The following is a 19,647-nucleotide window of genomic DNA, read 5'->3' as shown; positions in this document are numbered from 1 at the left end:
CAGTAAAGCTGCGAATTCCCACATACTGCTGCTTTTGGTTGTAATTCCTCATTTAAAGGAAACCATTTAAAAAAGGAAGCAAACTTTAAAACAGACTGTTTTGGAGGATGAAGGTAATTTGACATACAAGTTCAATTCAGTAATTTATTAATCCCCAAGGGGGAATTATATATCTGCAGTATAAATTATCATTACAGATAAGCTATGGTTATTTACAGATAACAAAATCCAATCAAATGGAAATTAAAATCAGCTTACAGTCATTTAGAAAGTCAAAGTGTTGTACAGAGAGGTGTGGCAGAATTCTTAGATTGCCACCAATGAATTGGGATGTAGTTTTTGCAGCTTGGCAAAAAGTTAGCTGATGAGTCGGCAGGTAACAGGGAAACACTCTCAGCAGACAACACAGAGATGAACTCGCAGCCACCAGATCAACATCTCTCCGTCTCCAGTTTGCATTCACTCATACAGTCTGCAAGCCAAGTCCCTGCAGAAGATCCACAATACTCAAATTTCACACTTATTGGAGAACCTTTAATCACTCTTCCACAGGCGATCCGTGGCGGTAGATAAAATGATTAATTAACTAACATCAGCTACTATTTAGAGACGGTCTCTACTTGGTGTTCCATAATGGGGCGTCACCAAAAGACCTGTTTTTTTCAGTCTTAGAATCTGAAAGCTCATTAAAGACACTGTAAATGCACAGATGTGATTCACTGCTCAAATATCTAATGTTTAGATAATTTCTGTGTTGTATTCTAGCCCAACGCTTGAACTTACCTGACATGACATGACCATGGCTGCTTTTGTTCATTCTTAAAATCTCAAACCTCAGTCTTCGCAACTAACCGAGCAGAGCATGAATTGCATTGAAAACAACTATGAACAGCTTGATCATTATCCATGTTTTCTTAATTAAACTTAAGTATATTCTTAAATTCTTAATTTCTTAATTAAACAGGAATCATACAACATATCATACAAGAGCTCAGATCTTGTCCCAACAACCATGCGTGAGGACTCTGAATAGAATAGAGTGGTCTTTATTGTCATTGTACAGGTAGTTTTTTCGGCTACTTTGATCACCCTCTTAACCTTCTTTCTGCCCCATGCTGTACAACCAGCAAACCACACAATGATGGAGTACGAGAGTAAGCTCTTGATGGTGGAGCAATAGACACAAGCAGCTTCTCTTCGAGTTTGTTTCGTTGCAGAACCCGCTGCTGTGCCTTTCTCACCTATGATGTAGTGTTCTCCATCCAGGAGAGGTCCTCGGATATGTAAGTTCCTAGGAATTTAAAAGGAAGGGACCCTCTCTACGTCTATACTCTCTGTTGATATAAAAAGGAGCAGGAGGAGCTTTGTACCTTCTGAAATGAATGACCACTTTCTTGGTCTTCTTGGTGTTGAGGGTCAAGTTGTTAGTGACACACCACTTTTCCAGTCGCTGCACCTTGCTTCTGCAGGCCGACTCATCCCCACCGGTGATGAGACCGACCGGGGTTGTCATCTGCATAAAGGAATCCCTGAAAACTAGTTTATGATCATGAAGCAGGAGAGAGACATAAAAGATAGAAAAGAGCTTTCAGTTGGAACTTAGGCTGATGCCTTGACAATGTCACACTTATAAAATGTGTATTAATATAGGTGAGTGAAAACTGTTAAACTTGGGGGATGGGGGGGGACTTCCACCAATGGCCATAAATGTTTATAGATCAGCTTGAAGTGGGTTTTGCCCATTTCGAGGTAGACTTGATGTGCATTAGGGGGAAAGAGGTGCTTTTTAGATTCATTAAAATGATGCCTCCCACCAGCTGTCTCTGGTCTGAGCCAGCAAACCAGAAACTCACATGATTGATCTCAGGTATTCCCAGAGATTACATTTTCTGACAGAAATTTTCCCCTTGTTTCGGGTGTTCACCTCTATTTTTGCTGCTTTTTTTTCTACTTCAAGATTTGCTTCCATTTAGAACAACCACTTCTTCAATTAAATTACATCTCTAGCAGCATAGTCTATACTGCCACATCCTGAAAGTTTCATTATGACCCAGAGAGTACCCTGATTTTAACATTGTCAGAAACTTGTGGACAAACCTCAAGTGTTATGCATGCAACATTGTTCAAGAACTAAAAGCGCTTTGTTGGAAGAATGTGAGAGGGGGAAAAACTCTAACCATGACATAAAATCTTTATTAGCCTTCACACTTGCCAAAGGGAGTGATAATACTTACCATGCATGGCGCCCAAATTTGGATGGAATTTAAAAAATAGGTAAAAAAAAAAAGAAATGTGTAATTTAAACCACATTAAACTCTCTTTTTAATTTCACCCATCATCAGTTCTTAACCACACACGCCATATTATTAGAATTTCAAGCTGTTGCAGCTATTTAATTTGTTAATAAATAAAATGTCTCTGGAAAAAATAAACTGAATTAAAATAACAAAATTACACTAGCCATAAAACAACATCCAAAGTCCAGTGGCTTCTAGGGCTGGGTTGTTACATGAGAGCTCTCAGCTCTCAGGTGGTTGGAATAGGCTCCTGCTGCTTGGATCGTGTTGAGGTGTCACTCGGGGATATTGTGTACAGCTGTAGCTTCAGGAGGTGTGTACCGTATTGGTGTGTCTGAATTTCTTGGCCGAGCCCAGTGATCCTTCAGCCTTGCGCTGTCTGGGCTCGAGGACTGAGCTGAACAGACAACCAGTGGTGCTGTTGTTGTCGAAGTTGATCCCCAGGGTTTGAAAAGCTGGCTTCATCTAACCTATAACCTCCCACCACTGCCTGCAGGGATGACCCACACAAACACTGACATGCACGCAAATACAGGCTCGCACAAACACTTCAGATATCCACATGCACATATATAAAAAAACAAAAACAATGCCTGCATCAACAGATATCTCAAATGCACAAATAATAACAGGACACACTTACACATGAGTTATTCGAGTTACACTTGCAGGTCATGGCAAAGCAAAAGAATAAATGCCTTCTGTGCAAATTTCGATGGAAAATACAAAGACAAAGACAAAGCAACGATAGATTGGGCGAGCTCCAATGACCCACGGAATGTGATCCTACTTCTTTTTCATCTGTAAGGAAATTATAGTGACATTGCTCAGAGCAGTGTATGTTTTTGTCCTATGCTTGTATCTATAAATCATTGCGCCTTGGGGTCCATAGATGCATATATATGTGGTCATGTATGGGGAAAATGAGCCATCATCTTGTTACTTCTGCTGGAAAACGGCATTGCATTCATGTGAATGTTATTTTCACACCAAAAGGCTCACAACCACACTGAAAACAATTCCCAGTAGTGACTAGAGGCTCATAAACAAGAGACCAAGCGGTTGACCCTGACACAGCTTGCCAGATGTCAATTTGGTCAAGCATAAGCAGCATGCAACTTACTGTAGATGGGGAAAAAATAAATAAATAAATAGATAAATAAATAAATAAATCTCCTCCTATCGTCTTTTCCTATGCTTGCTTGACCTTGGAATTACAAATTCTACAAAATAGGGAATATTGCTTTGTTTTGAAAGTTTGGAATTAAAACATGGAAGACTATTTTAAAAGTATAGTGATTGTCACAGGCTGCTCATCCTCCTTTCCTCATATTCATCCACATGAATCGCAATTAGTATGACTGGGTGAATATGCTCGAGCGTCACTATAAAAGCTGCAGCCACAAGGAATTGTGGGTCAGAATTATCCCCTTTCTCTCATAAAGAATGGTTCGGTGTATCTGCTAAAGGAGACTGTTAAGGAAGCACTCTATTCCCTTTTCTATGATTCTTTTTTGTATTTAAACAGCTCTTAATATGGCAGCTACTTGGATACTTCCGGGTTATTCTACTCTGCCAGCAAGGCACATTTGATTGTTTTACCGGACCCATTTACAACAATAGCAGAAGCTCCTATCAAGTGAACATGACATTAGCAACCATGACCTTAGATACCAATCTCTCCCAACAAAAGATTATGTTCGGGAGTAAAAATAGGTTGTGCTGTAGCTATAACTTTTCTCTGCTGATGCTTGCTTTCGTGTATACTTTTTTTTTTTTTAATGTGGGAATTAGCAAAGTGGAACAATAGTGGGTGTGCGCGGTTATCTTTTTAAACTAATAAGGCTGAATTCATTTGTGAAAAGGGTGACAACGTTGATATGTTTGGTACCATGTTTGTGCTATAAACCTTGCTAATTGTATAAAGTAAACTGTCTTATTATGACTACCCACACAGCATCAGCCATGAGCTCAAATTAGCATTTGTTCGTATTGCTGTTAGTGGTTGGTCGGCTAATCGGCTAATTTTTTTCTCATCTGAGGCCGAGGGTGCCAGGGAAAGTTGTAAATAAAGAAATTCATCTTATATAAGAATGGAAACATGCACCTCATCTGGTAATACTGCCCACCTGTGGTGACAATTTTTGAATATCAAAGTTACAAAATCCACCTTTAAGTTTTCCAAAGTCTGTTTATAAGAACTGCTCCATCAGTAAATCTGTCCCCCAATCAACTTCAAGTAAAGCTGTATACCGTACAGTATTTGCCAGTTCTCCTCCCATTGCCATGATTCTGATGTGCCTTTCTTGCCTCTCATAGGTGATCTGACCATTTCCTTTCTACCTCTACAGAGTTCTTTGCCTGAACCTACAAAATTGATGCTTCTGTTCATTTTGTAGGTTCAGCAGCTTTTGCTATGTTAATGATTCTACAAATCAGACCACCAGATAAGTCAGTCTACCTTTTCTTTGCCTCATTGAAGAGCATCTCAGTTTTACATTTGGTAAAATTGCACTTCTTTACTTCTTTGACTGTTGACCTTTTGTAGTTGTGGAGTAAGCAGGGTTTTTATATGCAAATGAATAGCAAGGTAAGGACCATTCATGTCTAAACTGAATATATGGATGACTTTACTAAACTTTAAGTCTGATAAAATGAAAGTGTACACACATTTCTGCTGTGTGCACACAAGCAGTTGTAGTCATCTACTGTGCATTTGGAACCAGTTTAGGCTTTGCTAAACACAACTGTAATAAACAAAGTAGTCGTCGTTAACTCAAACCAAATTTGGAGAAATATGTTTTATTACATGTCAGTGTAAAATGTTAGTTATTTAATACCTTATTCTCAAAATCTGTTTCCATCTTATCCAATGTCTCATCAAATGTATTTATTTAGAAAAAGGAGAAAATCTAAATCTCCCAAAGTGAGTGTAAAGGACTGAGGATTGCTGGGATTCCATGCAGAATTGCTTGGAAACAAGTTTGACCACTAGAGGTCATGTATGGTTAAAGTGTATTATTACTGGGTCATTTTTGGAAGACAAATGATCTGTATTCAGATTTTTAATGACAAAGCTGATGGAGCTGAAGAATAATGGCTCAGGTTTGAAAACACAATTTGTGGTCATAATTTTTTTCTGGGAAAAATCTAATCAGGATTCTCAAGAAACCATCAGATTCAGAGCTCCCAGAAAATGTTTTGCTAAATTGAATTTTAAGCAAAGAAAGAACCAAACAAACAACATTCGTTAGTTTTGTAATAAACTGAGACCTTGAAATCAAGAAAAGACATTATTTAATTTCATGAGTCTTTAGCTTTCTCCCCATCTCGGAGATATTAAAAATCTACAGACCCAGCCTTTGGCGTTCTCTTTTTCTCTGCCATCATCATGTGTCTCTCTGCCTCTGTCTCTCTGACTCTTTCTTTCTGATTATCCTTTCTCTCCCTCTTTCACTTTCTGGCTCACAAATCTTGAAAATTGAGATCTGAAGGATGGTGCAGTGGGAAGCCTTGATACAAGGCTACCACTCTCAGTCAAATACAGACACTCCTCTGGCAGAAGAACATACGCACTCTTCTCTCTGACAGATTTCAGTCTTGAGAGGAAGAGGGTCCTCTGCTCACAAATTGCCATTTTTATTCCACTAGTAACACTGAGATTTATAAAGTTAGAGAAATATATTTATATGTTGGCTCTTAGCAGCAAGATTCTGAGCAGAGTGTAAATTAGAGTTTAGTTTCAGGAGAATGGTGTTTGTCAGGAGAACCTCTATAAAAAAGAGAAGTTAAATATGGACTGGACTTGCATTTACATTTAGATTCCTTTTGATTTTCCACAGTTGACTCAGTTCTCCACATGGCTCAGGATAATTTCATGCATTTCCACCTGGCTCGCGTGCACTGCCCCAGTCCAACCAACCACACACCTTCAGCTGCACAAGACTGAACACAGCCCATCATCAGCCAGCCCAGTCTCGCATGGTAAAAAGTGAGACTGGGAACAAAAATCACTGTCATTTTTGCAGATGGATGAAAATTATGCTCTGTGCACAACTTTTAAAGACCGCGTTTGTTTAAGAAGCGAGTCACCCAGTAAACTAGAAGAAAAAGGACATTTAGAACTTGTAACGGGTCTTGTGAAAGGGTCTATTTAAAGGCGAGCTGTTTTGCTTTTCTAACCCTATCCAGTTACAGCACTGTGCAAAGTCAGAACCCCCCCTCCTTATTTCTGTAGATATTACCAGGAAAATGGAAAACATATGCAACAATTCATCGAAATGTGTTAATGAAAATTGAATGAGCATGCAAGCCAACATTTGGTAACACAATTTAATCTTCAACAACCCTCTTAATCAAAATGAATGATTAAAACAATTTCTATAAGAAACATAAAAAAACGTCAAGCAACATAACAACGGTTGCCATACATTTGGATTTAAGGTGCAATTTTGGAAAGGCAGGAAGTGCCTTGAGATGACATTTGTTGTGATTTGGCGATATATAAGTAAATCTGAATTGAACTGAAAAACAAGTCTAGGTGCTTTGTTAGCGCCACCCTCCACATAATCTAATGACATCACTAGAAGATGATCGGTATCTCTCACTGTATGGGAGTAATGACTCATAACTGAAATAAAAAAATGACAAAGCCACCACAGAATCATCCAGATGTTTTTACTGAACATGCTTGCTGTTCCACATTCTACTCGACTTTCCTCCTGAGAGCTCAGTGGATGCACACTAAATGTTTTGAACTGCAGTTTGAGAATTTTTTGAAAAAAGAAAATATGGTAAAGTGATGCAAATCACCATGACCACAGAATAGGAAAATCTTAGTACATGTGTCCATGTGGTGTCATGGAAGGTCAAAATACTGAATTTCCCTCCAGATCAATAAAGTATCCATCCATCCATCCATTCATCCATCCATCCTTAGGATTTTTTTATGGACTCTCATAGAATTTGAAGAAGAGGGAGTTTCCTATTTACAAATATGTAGCTTTTACTTTCTTATGTCTTTGAATGGATGCTGGGACCTTGGGGGGTTTTAGGGGTTTCTCTCTTGAAAGCTGTGCTGCCAGCCATTTTTTCATTGTCTGTTTGTTTATAGATTACATCATAAGAGCCTGAATAAAGGCAACCGGACAACTTCTCGGATCTTGAAGACGTTTCACCTGTCATCCGAAATGCTTCTTCTGTTCTAAACTAGATGGTGGGGAGTATCAGCTTATAAGCAGAGAGGGTCGTTACAGTCACGTGTGTCTCTGAATGCCCTGACCAATATGCGTGTCGTTTGAGCCATTATCACCTATGCATTTTCTACCTGCCTGAAAGGGGGACTTTTGGTCACAGGATCCAAGATGTGAATGGTTGTGAAACTGTCTTGGGAGGGGAGACAATGCTTCATTGTAGGTGCTGGGAGGGTGATAGCGGAGACCACCTCTTCTGTTCTCCACAACATGGGAGAAGCACTTTTTCAGATCAAGACTCAGCAGTGCACCTACATCTCAAGGAAAAGGGACACTCTTTTGAGGACACTAAAGTATACATTCTTGAGTGAGAAGACAGATGGTTTGAGAGCGGGGTCAAGGACGCAATGTATGTTAAACTGGAAAAAACATCTGAAAAAAGGAGGTGGTCTCAGGTATCACCTTCCCAGCAGCCAACATCTAAAGAAGAGCTTTGGGATGTCCTTCAAGAAGCCTGGAGAACTATTCCTGAAGACTACTTAAAGAAATTAAAAGCTGGTCTAAGAGGATATGTTGAAAAGGCTGTGTTGAAGAATGGTGCTCAGACCAAATATTGACTTCCAAGCTTGTTAGAAATGTACAAACTGTGTTTGCCTTATATACTGTATTTACATTAGTCTGAACAAGTTTCAGTAAACATATTAAAATGTGCAACTATATCCATATAGAAAGTTTTTTCTTTTCTTTTCTTTGTTTTTTTTTCATCTATCAAGATTTATCATTATATACCAGATATTGTATTATTTCGCCTGAGAGAAAATAATCTGTCTTGGCGTTTGTAAAGTGCTGTAGTTCAATAACTATCACTGCAGGAGTCCAACAGCATAAAATAGATTGCGTCTTTCTTCTTTGCCCTTTTCACCGTCCTGCTGTTTTGAAGGAGAGGTCTGATGGCTTTGCAGGTGCAGATTTAGCAAGCGACGTGGCAAAGACCAGTACCAATCTGGGCCCGCTTTCTGTATGCGTGTGTGTGTGTTAGAACATCAGACATGCAGCATGTGTTAGTAGCCTCATGGCCTCCACGGAGCTTTTTGTCTCGTCATTTCAGCACAGCAAGGCAGCCCTTCGCTCTCCTCGGCCAAAGCGGTGGCTGCATAATTCAGCCGGAACGATGGGGACTCCCACAATGATTGAACATAATGACGTGTGAACCCATTAAGCAGCTAATCAGATACGGAAATGAGGCTGATGATGATGAAGGTGATGCCAGTAAGAACTTTGTCCCCCGTCATCAACCCCCCCTTTTTAAAAATGGGAGAAAAAAGAATCCTGCTGCAGTGGGCTGATGCACACAGCTGAGGATGCCAGTCTGGATGCAGCAAGGTGTTTATGAATAATGCAGCACAGCAGCTGGATCAGGGGAATGAATCTAATTCCTCTGCATTTGTTGAAGTGTTAGTGTCGTGTCCACTGTGTCTTTTTTATGCAGTCATGTGAAAGAGTTGCAAGAGATGCAACTTAGTCAGACAAATGGAAACCAGAGTCCCCTCATTGTTCTACTGTGCTGTAAAACTTCAGTTTTAAAGTTGACATATATTTCAATAACAATGATGTATGAGGGGAAAAAAAGTATTATATATTTAGTACAATTAGAATGAGCCATTTGTAACTAAATGTTTTGGAGAAAAGCAATCTGCATCATAAAAGCCCTGTAGAAATAGAGTGCTAATAATTAATGGCTGCAAATGAAGTTTTGTGAAAAGGGTAAACATTCAGGAAAAGGGAGGATTGTACTTACTATCTAATGTAAAAACAGCTAAGGGATAAACGAGTAGAAGCAAAGTCAAGTGAAAGCAAGAAACAACAGTAAAAACTTCCTAGATGGAAATCATTGATGAAGACCCAGGAATGCTGGAGGTCGGGGTCCTGAGGCGGCTGCAGCATCACATACTGGGGCTATAAACTGCAGATCAAAAACACGACTTAAATCAGATTTTTGTACACAGGCAGTCAACAAAGCAGAGTTGCTCCTTTTAAAAAAGTTCAAGTTATATTGCATATACAGCACATATAAAACAATTTGTTGTCTTTAAGATAAAATTGGATTTAACTTTTTGGCTTTTAAGCTTTTTTTTGTGTGTGTGTGTGTGTTCGCAGGCTGTTTGATGCATACATTCACTGTAACTAACTCAATTAGGCAGCGTGGATCATGTACAATGTTACCACTTTCCGGGTTCTACCGTCTGTGGACATCATTTGATGTGTTTGGCTCCAAGCTGACCAGTAGATTACACACTCATTTACAAGGACTGAAAGAATTCTTCTTCTTTTGTTTTGCTGCTGGTTGGTCACTTCATTGCACATGTATAATTCTGCCTTGACACAAATTTATCAGACACTCTTACAATGCTGACAAAATTATGATTGAAATATAGCATTGAAACAAAACGCATGCAGACACACACTTAAAAATTGATTTTATGTACATGTGACATTATTGTGGTTATTAACCTATGTTTCCCTGTTCCAACAGATATCCTTTGAATGGCGTTATGGTGTTTTTCCCCCCTCTTTTCCCTCTTTTCTGTCTTCTCAAACCCCAGCTGGTCGAGGCGGATGGCCACCCTTCCTGAGTCTGGTTCTGCCAGAGGTTTCTTCCTGTTAAAAGGGAGTCGTTCCTTTCCACAGTTGCCACAGGCACGCTCAGGACGGGAGATTGGACTGAAGACACATTTCGGTGCAATCTGTTGGTTTCCTTAGCTAGGATATTAATTTTTTGAATTAGCTCTATATGAATTAATTGGATTATGATTACAATGAATTGAATTCCAATTGGCTTGAATTGGACTATATTACTTAAGTGCCTTGAGATGACAATTGTTGTAATCTGGCGCTATATAAATAAAATTGAATTGAATTGAATTGAATTAAAAAGAGGTTTGCACCTGTTGGCCACAACATTAAAACCAGTAACACGTGATCTGAGCAACATGGATAGCTGAAACAATGTATGTTTGCTGAGTACCATGACTTTTGGGCATGGTACTCAGACTCATGTACTTCATGTTCCTGTTGTGACTTTGACATGCAATATAGATATGAACACCCCACCACTCTTAAACTTGAATTTTCCACAAGACCATGTGCCGCGCCACACTGCTAAAAACAAAAAAAGAAAATACTCAGGAAAGGCTTGAAAGCCGAGGACCTTATTTTTCCTCTGAACTGTTAGAATCTCAGCCTGATAAAGCATTAGTGGGATGTGCTGAACCGAGCCTGATACAGGGACTTTGTCCTGCAGCCCACAGGATCCAAAGGGTGCTGAGTCAGTGTCCTGATGCCAAATTGAAACTACAGGAGAACCCCAGAGGTAGTTTTGGAACCCAAACAGTATCACTCAGATGGGTTTTAATGTTGTGGCGGATTAGATATGTAAGATAAACACATTTAGCATAAAAAATTTTATTGTACACACAACAGTACATTTCATAATTTCACACGTTTCTCCTACACTACCTGTGTAGGATTGGCACAGAGAGTCACAGCAGAAGAGATCCCCACGTGTGACTGGTGTGAACATGGCTGCCAGCAGCTGACCTGTCCCATTCCTCGCCATCACCTCTGCAGCTGGTACATTACACACTTCGCCCACAACAAACTCACCTCTTCAGCTTTTCCGTGATGTCTCCTGCTGGTATCTATAACAGTCTTCTCAGTTTCTATCAGCTGCCATTGTGATCGACAGTGGACGGCACAAAGGCATGATTTCCAAGACCAAATAACAAATCAAGGACCAGCTTGAAGGAAGTGTTCACAGGATCTAAGACTCCAGGATTTAGATCTGGACCAAAAAAGTTCTGAAATTTAAACGCATGTGTAGGTTTTAAACTCATTTAGGGCTTTCAAAGCAAACTTTTGTGAAATCATTCCTGTATAGTGAGCCTATTAACATATGGAAAAAACATTTTGGGTCTCTTATTTAACCTTTATCCTCACTTGATGAACGACAACTAAAGGGTTGGAAAAACAGATCTCTTTTAAGATTCCATGCTGATTTGCAGTTCTGCAAAAACTTAATTGGACTACTGCTTGGAGGTAATAAACGATAAGCATGGAAATAATAAGATGTTTTGCTTAAATAACAGATTTACTCAAGAAGTACCTTCCAGCTTTGAATATTAGGGGAGAATTATCCTCCTCTAACCACTCACTTTCAGAAGACTGAAAAAGTCCAGTGTTAATTAGCTCGAGGAAAACAATCATTTCTGAGCTTTCAAAAAATCTTCATCAGTGTTTGATTAAATGAAGAACAATGAGCTGAGAGGCTCCTGTGGGAGCGGCATTCAACATGCTTTTCATTACACATTTAAATACTGTAAATGAACTTAAGCTACTGGTCGGCCATGTGCTTGTGTGGAACCATGTGTCTGAGCTTCACTAATTGGCTAGCTGTAACCTAACAGATTCACAGAGTGATGCATGCTGTACTGTGCAGGAGTCCTTATCCACCCCTCATTTTGTTATATTCCTCCAATTAGCCAGACTTTCTTGTAATCTTTTAAAGTGGTCTGGAACAGTTTTTCTTTGATATTGGCTGCTTTGTCACAAATATACCTGACCATTTTCAGAGAAATGTGTTTGTTAAACCACTTGACTCTGACCTATGAATCATTCGCGCATTAAAGTAACTCAAGGGATTAACCAGTGTTGTGTCTACACCTAACAGACAACTTTGCAAAGATACATCATTTGTTCCCATTTTTTTTTTTGTCTATTGAAAAATACCAAAGATAACACAGTTTCACAGACAAAAAAAATATTATTTTTGAAGCAACAAGGTGATTCCCAAAGATCTATTAGATCTATCAGCATGGTGTGTCCTTAAAATATTTGAGGGAAGTGTCAGGCCTAAAAAACAATCTTCAGCAGATCTGAAAAGGGGCCTAATCCTAAAGAAAGAGGAAAAAATCTAGCCAAGACCTGACACAGAACCTGAGAGATGCATCTGGACCTTCAGTTGATCCATCTACTGTTGGCCCAAGCCTCATCAGAAATGGTCTGCAGGCATTTCCTGTTTTCATTGCATAAAGAAATGAGGGGGTCGCTCATATACTGTACATTGTTTAAAACAGCACCAAAATAAATCAACACAACCTAACAACTGCATGTCAAAGAAAATATACTTCAATTTATGTTGAAACACATTTTTTGTGACAAACTTACTTCACCGGTAGTTTCTACATGCTTGAGAGTTCACCTCAAATATACCTCTTTGCGGTATATTTAATGTGTTATAGCTTCATGTGTGTGTACTACAAACTTATGTGTTTCTGCGCTTGTGAAAACGTTACATGCATGCATAATTTACATGAGCGTTAGCTTTGTCTCTAAACTTGAGCTGCATTGCTTCCATTTGGTACAAAGCGCTGCCGTCTCTGCTTCACCGTCAGCAGTCACAGCCTGCTTTCACTTGCCAAGTACATCCTGACAGGAAAGAGGAATTAGCAAGTGATGTTTCACAGTTATTGTAACAGGCAACAAGCCGAGAATGAGATGCCATGGGAACAAAAAGGACCTCTCCACACAAGACGCCAGTAAAAGTGACTCTTTGAAGTATTTCAATGAACACGCACTCATTTTGCATGCACTTGTTATGTTGCGACATTTGCAATTCACATTTTGTTCCTATGATTCACAATCGTAATCCAATAATGTTAACAGTGGATACGCAGAAGCTCTGATCTCTGCTTGATGTGCTGTTAAAGTGAGACGGAGAAATCTTCCCGAAACCACAAAGATCATTTTCATGATGATCATCATATTCTTCATATGAGGATTAAGTGACTCTGAAGAATACTTTATTTTCAGTATGGGGATAAAAGTCGAAGAAAATTAGAACAGAAACTGTAATTACATGAGCTCTGCAGTGCCTATAATGTGATGACGATGATGATCTGTCAACGTGTAAAGACAAAGTTATCTGGAGCCGAACCAAGCTGCCATTGCGCGATAGGATGGATGGGTCATCAGTCCATAACTGGACTAAAGAGAGACAAACAAACATACCCTCTCTTACACACACTCCTAGAGAGACACGGGAAGAATGTGCAAATGTCACATGGAAAGGCCCCAGTTGGGATTTGAACCAGGAACCCTCTTGCTGTGAGGCAACAGAGCTTGGCACCACATCGCTGTGCAGCCCATTCTCTCCTATTCTCTTTCTCTTAAGAGAATCACTTTCAGATACTGTTCATCTGCTGTAGATACTTTTTTTTTTTTTAGCCCTGACACTTCTTTTTTTGTGACACTTCAAATTTGTTACACTGTGCCAAATTTGTTACTATATGCCAAGTTTTCAGCTACTAGCTGTTTGAGAATAACCTTGTTGGTGCAAATTTTTTTTTTCTGTCAAACTGTGTTATCTTTGGCATTTATTCACAAAGCAATTAAACTATGGGAACAAATGATGTGTCTTTATGACAGGCTGCTTGTAACAAAGTGCCTAAAGACACAATTCAAACCTGTTTTTTTGCTAAGTTGTCTGTTATGCATAGACACAAAAGTGGTTTTGTTGTTTTAGGTCTTATGTCTTTTTCTATACACTTGAATGATTCATATGTCAGAGTTAAGTGGCTTAACAAACAAAAAGAAACCCTCTGAAAATGGTCAGGTACAAGGACTGGACTGAAAATGAGTGAAAAAGCCGCCAACGTCCAAAGAAAAACTTTGAAAGACCCTCGAAAAGCCCAGAGAACTATTGCTCAAGACCACTTTAAAATAATACCAGAAAGTCTGGGTACCTGAGGCAAACTATAAAGAAATGAGGTTGTGGATCAAGTCTTTTGAACTGTATTATATTTCATGTGGAACACTGGCCTTTTAAATTACGTATCGACAACCAAATTTAAATTTTTCCATCTTTTCTATCAGAAATCTGATCATTTTAAAATTGTTAGAAAAAACAAAAAGCACCAGGCTCGAAGGACGCAGCCATAAATGTTGTGATCGCCACAGTCAACTTGATGGATGCGGTCATCTCATCTCCGGTTAAGATAAAACTAAAAGTTTCATTCTCCTCCTGTTATAACTTTCTATATTTCTTTATGTTACAAAAGAATCAGTCCAGTTAGACAGAAGTCATTCCAAATTCATTTGGCTTTGTGCACATGAATTATGATCCACTGTCTGATTTTAAGCTATTAGTATGTTTCATTAAGTCAGTGAAACATAAAATTCCAATTAAGAATAAGTCTTTGTGTGTCACTGCCAAATCTAGAAAATGCTAAACTGGGGGGTGATTAGCTGACTAATTTACACTTTCACTGGCTTTGCTTTTGCGTTGATGTGTGTTGGATCGGGCTACAGCTGCTTCAGCTTCCTCTTTGCTGACTCAAGAATTTTATTTAATTTAATTTTAATTTGCATGCGGTCGGTTGTTTTGAAGGTTATCCCAAATTTTTCAGGAAGCAGAGGTAATTAGGAAGAACTACAGTCATTTGTTACAATAATATTGTGTGTTAGTTTAACTGAAATATTTTTATCTATCTACATACAGCAGTTTATCCAGAGAATCTGGACATATAATAGTTGCCAAAACTTAAAGTCAGCACACTTAACATTTCAATATTGCTCTCTGTCTTAGTTAATTACTGGAAAGAAATAATTCTGACTCACCTTTCAACTTCTTCCCTGAAAGTCTGCAGTTTTTTTACCCCTCCGGTTTAAGGCAATAATCAATCTAACCTCGTATTTTATTATATGTGTGTTCAAATCTAATCGTTCTTCAGTCATTCAAGTACACATCAGTTGGTGAGAGAAAAAACTCGGGGGGGAAACAAAAGTTATCTATTGGCAAAGGTCACCGGTAGTTATGTCCCTTCCTTTGACTATAAACTTTGTCCTGACGTGCACCGAGGCTTCAGGGGCAGATCCATAGAGGGCATTCAGCAGCGGGCTGCGAGTCCATCTGTTAATATTGACGTCTGCTTACGGAAGCATGTCTTTATAATTGCATGTGCTGCTCAGACATGCTATTTGCTCCAATCAACCAAAGAGGAAAAAAAGATCTTGATAAACGCGTCTCTCCAAAGAAAATAATTTATGCTCTTTTTCTTCTCTTTCCCTCACTCTAAAGTAGGCCAGTATTATTTTCATAACAAGTATTGATTGCATCTGTGCTAAAACTCTCACATCAAATTAGGTGTGTATAGATATTTTGAAGGGGTGTGTGTATTTATGTGAGAGTCAGCCCCTTGCAAAGCTGAGGCTGTGGTTCTCAACCAGAAAAGGGTGGAGCGCTCCCTCTGGGTCAGGGATGACTCTTGGCCTCATACGAAAGAGTTTAAGTGTATCGGAATCTCGTTTATGATTGATGGTTGGGTGGAGTGAGAGATGGATAAATGGATTGGGGCTTCGTCAGCAGTTATGAGGGCGTCATAAGGAGTCCGCTATTGTAAAGATGGAGCTGGGCCGAAAAACAGCTTTCGATTTACTGGTTTGTCTATGTTTCAAGCCTCACCTACGGTCGTGAGATTTGGCGAGTGACTGAAAGAATGAGTTTGCAGATGGGAGCAGCTGAAATTAGTTGGTGGGCTCAGCCTTAGAGACAGTGTGAGGACTTCAAGCAATCAGGAGGAACTTGAAGTTGGGCTGCTGCTCCGCCGCATTGAAAGGAGTCGGTTAATCTGGTTTGGGCATCTGGTTAGGATGTCTCCTGATTGCCTCCCTTTGGAGGTTTTTTGGCCACATCCAGTTAGGATGAGGCCCAGGGTGGACCCATAACTTCCTGGAGGGGTTATATATCCCTTCTGGCCTGGGAACACCTTGGGGTCCCCCAAGAGGAGCTAGTGAGGGTCAGTGGTTGTTGAAATGTCTGGGTGTCCATCCTGAACCAGTTGCCCTAGCAACTTGACCTTGGATAAACAGAATAAAATTAAAGGAGGTGAGGTGGTGAGGTATGTATAAAAGATTAGATACATGAAGATCATGTGCATGGAAAAATATACACTACAAAGTAATTTTGAAAGAATTTATGAGAAGTTTCCATGTTGATTTTTTTTGTGTTATGACACATACCACAATCTATAAAAAGTAGCACATGTTAAATTCTCATCAATCAGTAAACATGTTAGAAGAAGGTGGTGGAATGAAACCAATTATCCAGAACCAGTGTGCACATTTTTGTTTTGTTTTAGCTGTGGACACTGTGGTTTGAGTCTCTTGTCAGAGTTTTGTGAGACAGTGTCGTTATCTTAATACAAATTTGCTCTCATTCTGCCTGTTGAGATTAAGGCGACAACACTGGCCAAGTCTAAAGTCAAGAATATACTTGCTTTTAATTACTGATACATGTGTTTATCATGGCTGCCTCATGCACCTTCTGTTTGTTTAGAATGTTATTTGTGCGCACAATAAAAAAATTATGCTAAGCACTCCCAAGCTGCTAAGTGTAGGTGGCCAACAGGGACAGTGTAGGTTCAAATCTGACCTGATGTAGGGTCACAAGGTCGGCATTGATTAAAAACTGTGGAAAGTTTTAAAGACAAGCATGTAGAGCAGGTTTGCAATTACCCACATCTTTACGATGTATCTTTGCCACCACACTGTGACTGTCTATGACAATGTCATTGCTGCTGATCTTAAAATCATTAAATGCTAACCTCCTCTACTGACACCAAATTTACTTTTTCAGCTGCCGTGCCCTCTTGTGGAATCCTCTAATAACAGGCATAGTACACAGGCCAGTATGTGAAAGGTGATGCCCAGAATGAGCTAGTTCCTGACCTAAGGAAAGTCAATCATTTGCCACACCTTTCAGCTTCCAAATCCAAAGCCTGTTAAGCTTTTCTAACTGTCGGAGTGTTCACAAGCAAGTCAATCTACAGTGTTCTACAGTTAGAGCTCAACCAGGCCATTGATTTGGACAACTGTCCTTGTTCCAGTCTACAAGAACGAAAAAATATGTCTGACTCAATTTCATTAGTTAGTAATATGTCCAATATGCCCATTTTGGGCTTGTTCCAGTTTATCTATTATGAGCCAAACCAAAACAAATCACAGGGTAGCTAGCAAATTGATACCGTGTTGAGTGAAGAGTTCTGTCATTATTTATGGCTGGAGCAAGAAGGGGAAGCACCCAAACAGGCTTGAAGCAGGATGATGTTGAAACTAAAACTTTATTTGATGCAAAAACCAAAAGCAGCAAGGAACCAAACTGAAATCCAACAAACAAAACCCAGGAGAAAACGGGACTGATCGACAGGGGAAGCTACGAGAAAGAAAAAAAAACAACAGACTGACTGACACACAGATGTTAGCTGTGATGATGATCTCGCACTGAACAAAGCACAGCCTGGAGAATCTGTACTCAAGGAGGTGATTTCAGACCAGCAGCAAATTAAGCAATCAGTGACTGAAAACCAGATTAGATACAGGAAGTTAACTCAGCAGCAAACTCTTCAAAATATGTCATGATACAAAGTAATGAAAGAAAGAGAAGTGGACGCATGACAAAAAGAAAAGCCAGAACATGGGAAAACCAAGAAACCAAAAGACGAAGTCGAGACCGAAACAAAAAACTCGTTGATCGTGACAAATTGGACATCTTTAGAGCTCTGTACATTTCCTACATGTTGAAACATTGCATCTTTTTTTTTTTCCAAAATAAGATGCGGGCTGTCCTCTCTCCATTGTTGTTGAAGAATGAAGGTGACCATCAGAATCACAGAAACCCTGTTTTTGAAAACAGAAAATACAGTAATTTTCTGTTTTCTTGGTAATTAAAGAAATGAGTGATGGCTTAAGACTTTTCCGCATACCTGCTATCATGGTAAACTGACATCTTATTCTAGTGACTTGGCTGACAATGGAAAAATGTAATTTGATGAAATACAAAGTGCTTTACAAGCAACTGGAGATCAGATCTGGCTAAATAGCATGTAGAAAATTTATAAAAATAGAAGTAAAGCAATATACAAAAGACAGATGGATGCATATGAAGTCTATAAAGAAGGTTTATGTAGTGTGAGTGTGTATAGAGTGTGTGCCAGGGCCTTAAAGTGTCCATGTGTTCTCTTTGTGTGTGCATCTTTAAATATTCTCATCGATGTTTACGATCCCTGGCAAGAAGAGGGCTGTCGGTGTGCCAGCTTCACTGATGCTGGGGGACTCTGCCTATCTCCAACACACACACACGCAAGCACACACACATTGAACAAACACCACTTTCACCCCACTAATCCCTTTGTCCTGTTCCTCAGCAACCATCGCTCCTCTGACAGTTTACTTGAACTTCCAACGTGTCGATTCTCCCCTCTTTTTATAATTGTTTATCCGTCCGCTTTTCATTCTTTTCTGCTTCTTCCTAAGAAGTGTGCGTCTTCCTCTCTCTGTGTTTTGGGTTTGGAATCATGCAGGAAAACTCCACCTCCTCAGTGCTGTTAATGTAGTCGCTCTGCCCCCCTCTTTCTCTCTCTCTCTCCCTCTCTCTCTCCGGCATCTCCCCTTCCTCCTCCTCTTAACATCCTCTCACATCGCTCTCAGGCTCCACTTGCACTCGCAGCCTCCTGCCTGCTCTCCTCTCTGCCTGTCCTCCTCTATCGCGCTCACACACATTCATGCACACACTCTCTATATCTCCTCTCTGTCACACTCATGCCGACTTGAGCCTCGCTGTGGAGACGATGCTGGCTTCTCTTCAAGCTCTTTTTGGTGATTTTTCTTTTTCCCCACTAAAAGACAAAAAACTAGTGTCAGAGCAATGTTGATGCAACAGCACCTCTTTCCTCTGCGCCGTGATCATCTGCCTGCCTCCTGCCCAGCATCAGTTTATTTTAAAGGGATTTAAGCGACAGAGTGCTGTGCTGGCTGTGCGCTCTGCGGTTCTGGTTGCACTGGATCTTCCTCTGTTCCTCTTTAGCTCACACTGCAGGATGGTCAGATCATCACACGTTTAGGAATATTACTTCTACAACTGTCAGTGTTCTTACTGCTGCTGCCCTCCTCTTTGCCCCGGCCAGATCGCAGTCTGAGGAGCCACGGTGCCCTATAGGGAAGAAGAAGCATGTCAGAGGCACCTGTGTTGCACAAGGAGATGAGTCGTCTGCTGCTTGTTCTGCTGGACTCCTGCCTCTGAACCAGACTCGAGATTATCCTAAAAT

The sequence above is a fragment of the Leuresthes tenuis genome, unplaced genomic scaffold, assembly GCF_036924035.1.
Source record: "Leuresthes tenuis unplaced genomic scaffold, fLeuTen1.0.hap1 SCAF_21, whole genome shotgun sequence".
Taxonomy (NCBI): Eukaryota; Metazoa; Chordata; class Actinopteri; order Atheriniformes; family Atherinopsidae; genus Leuresthes; species Leuresthes tenuis.
Note: the sequence above shows the minus strand (reverse complement) of the source record.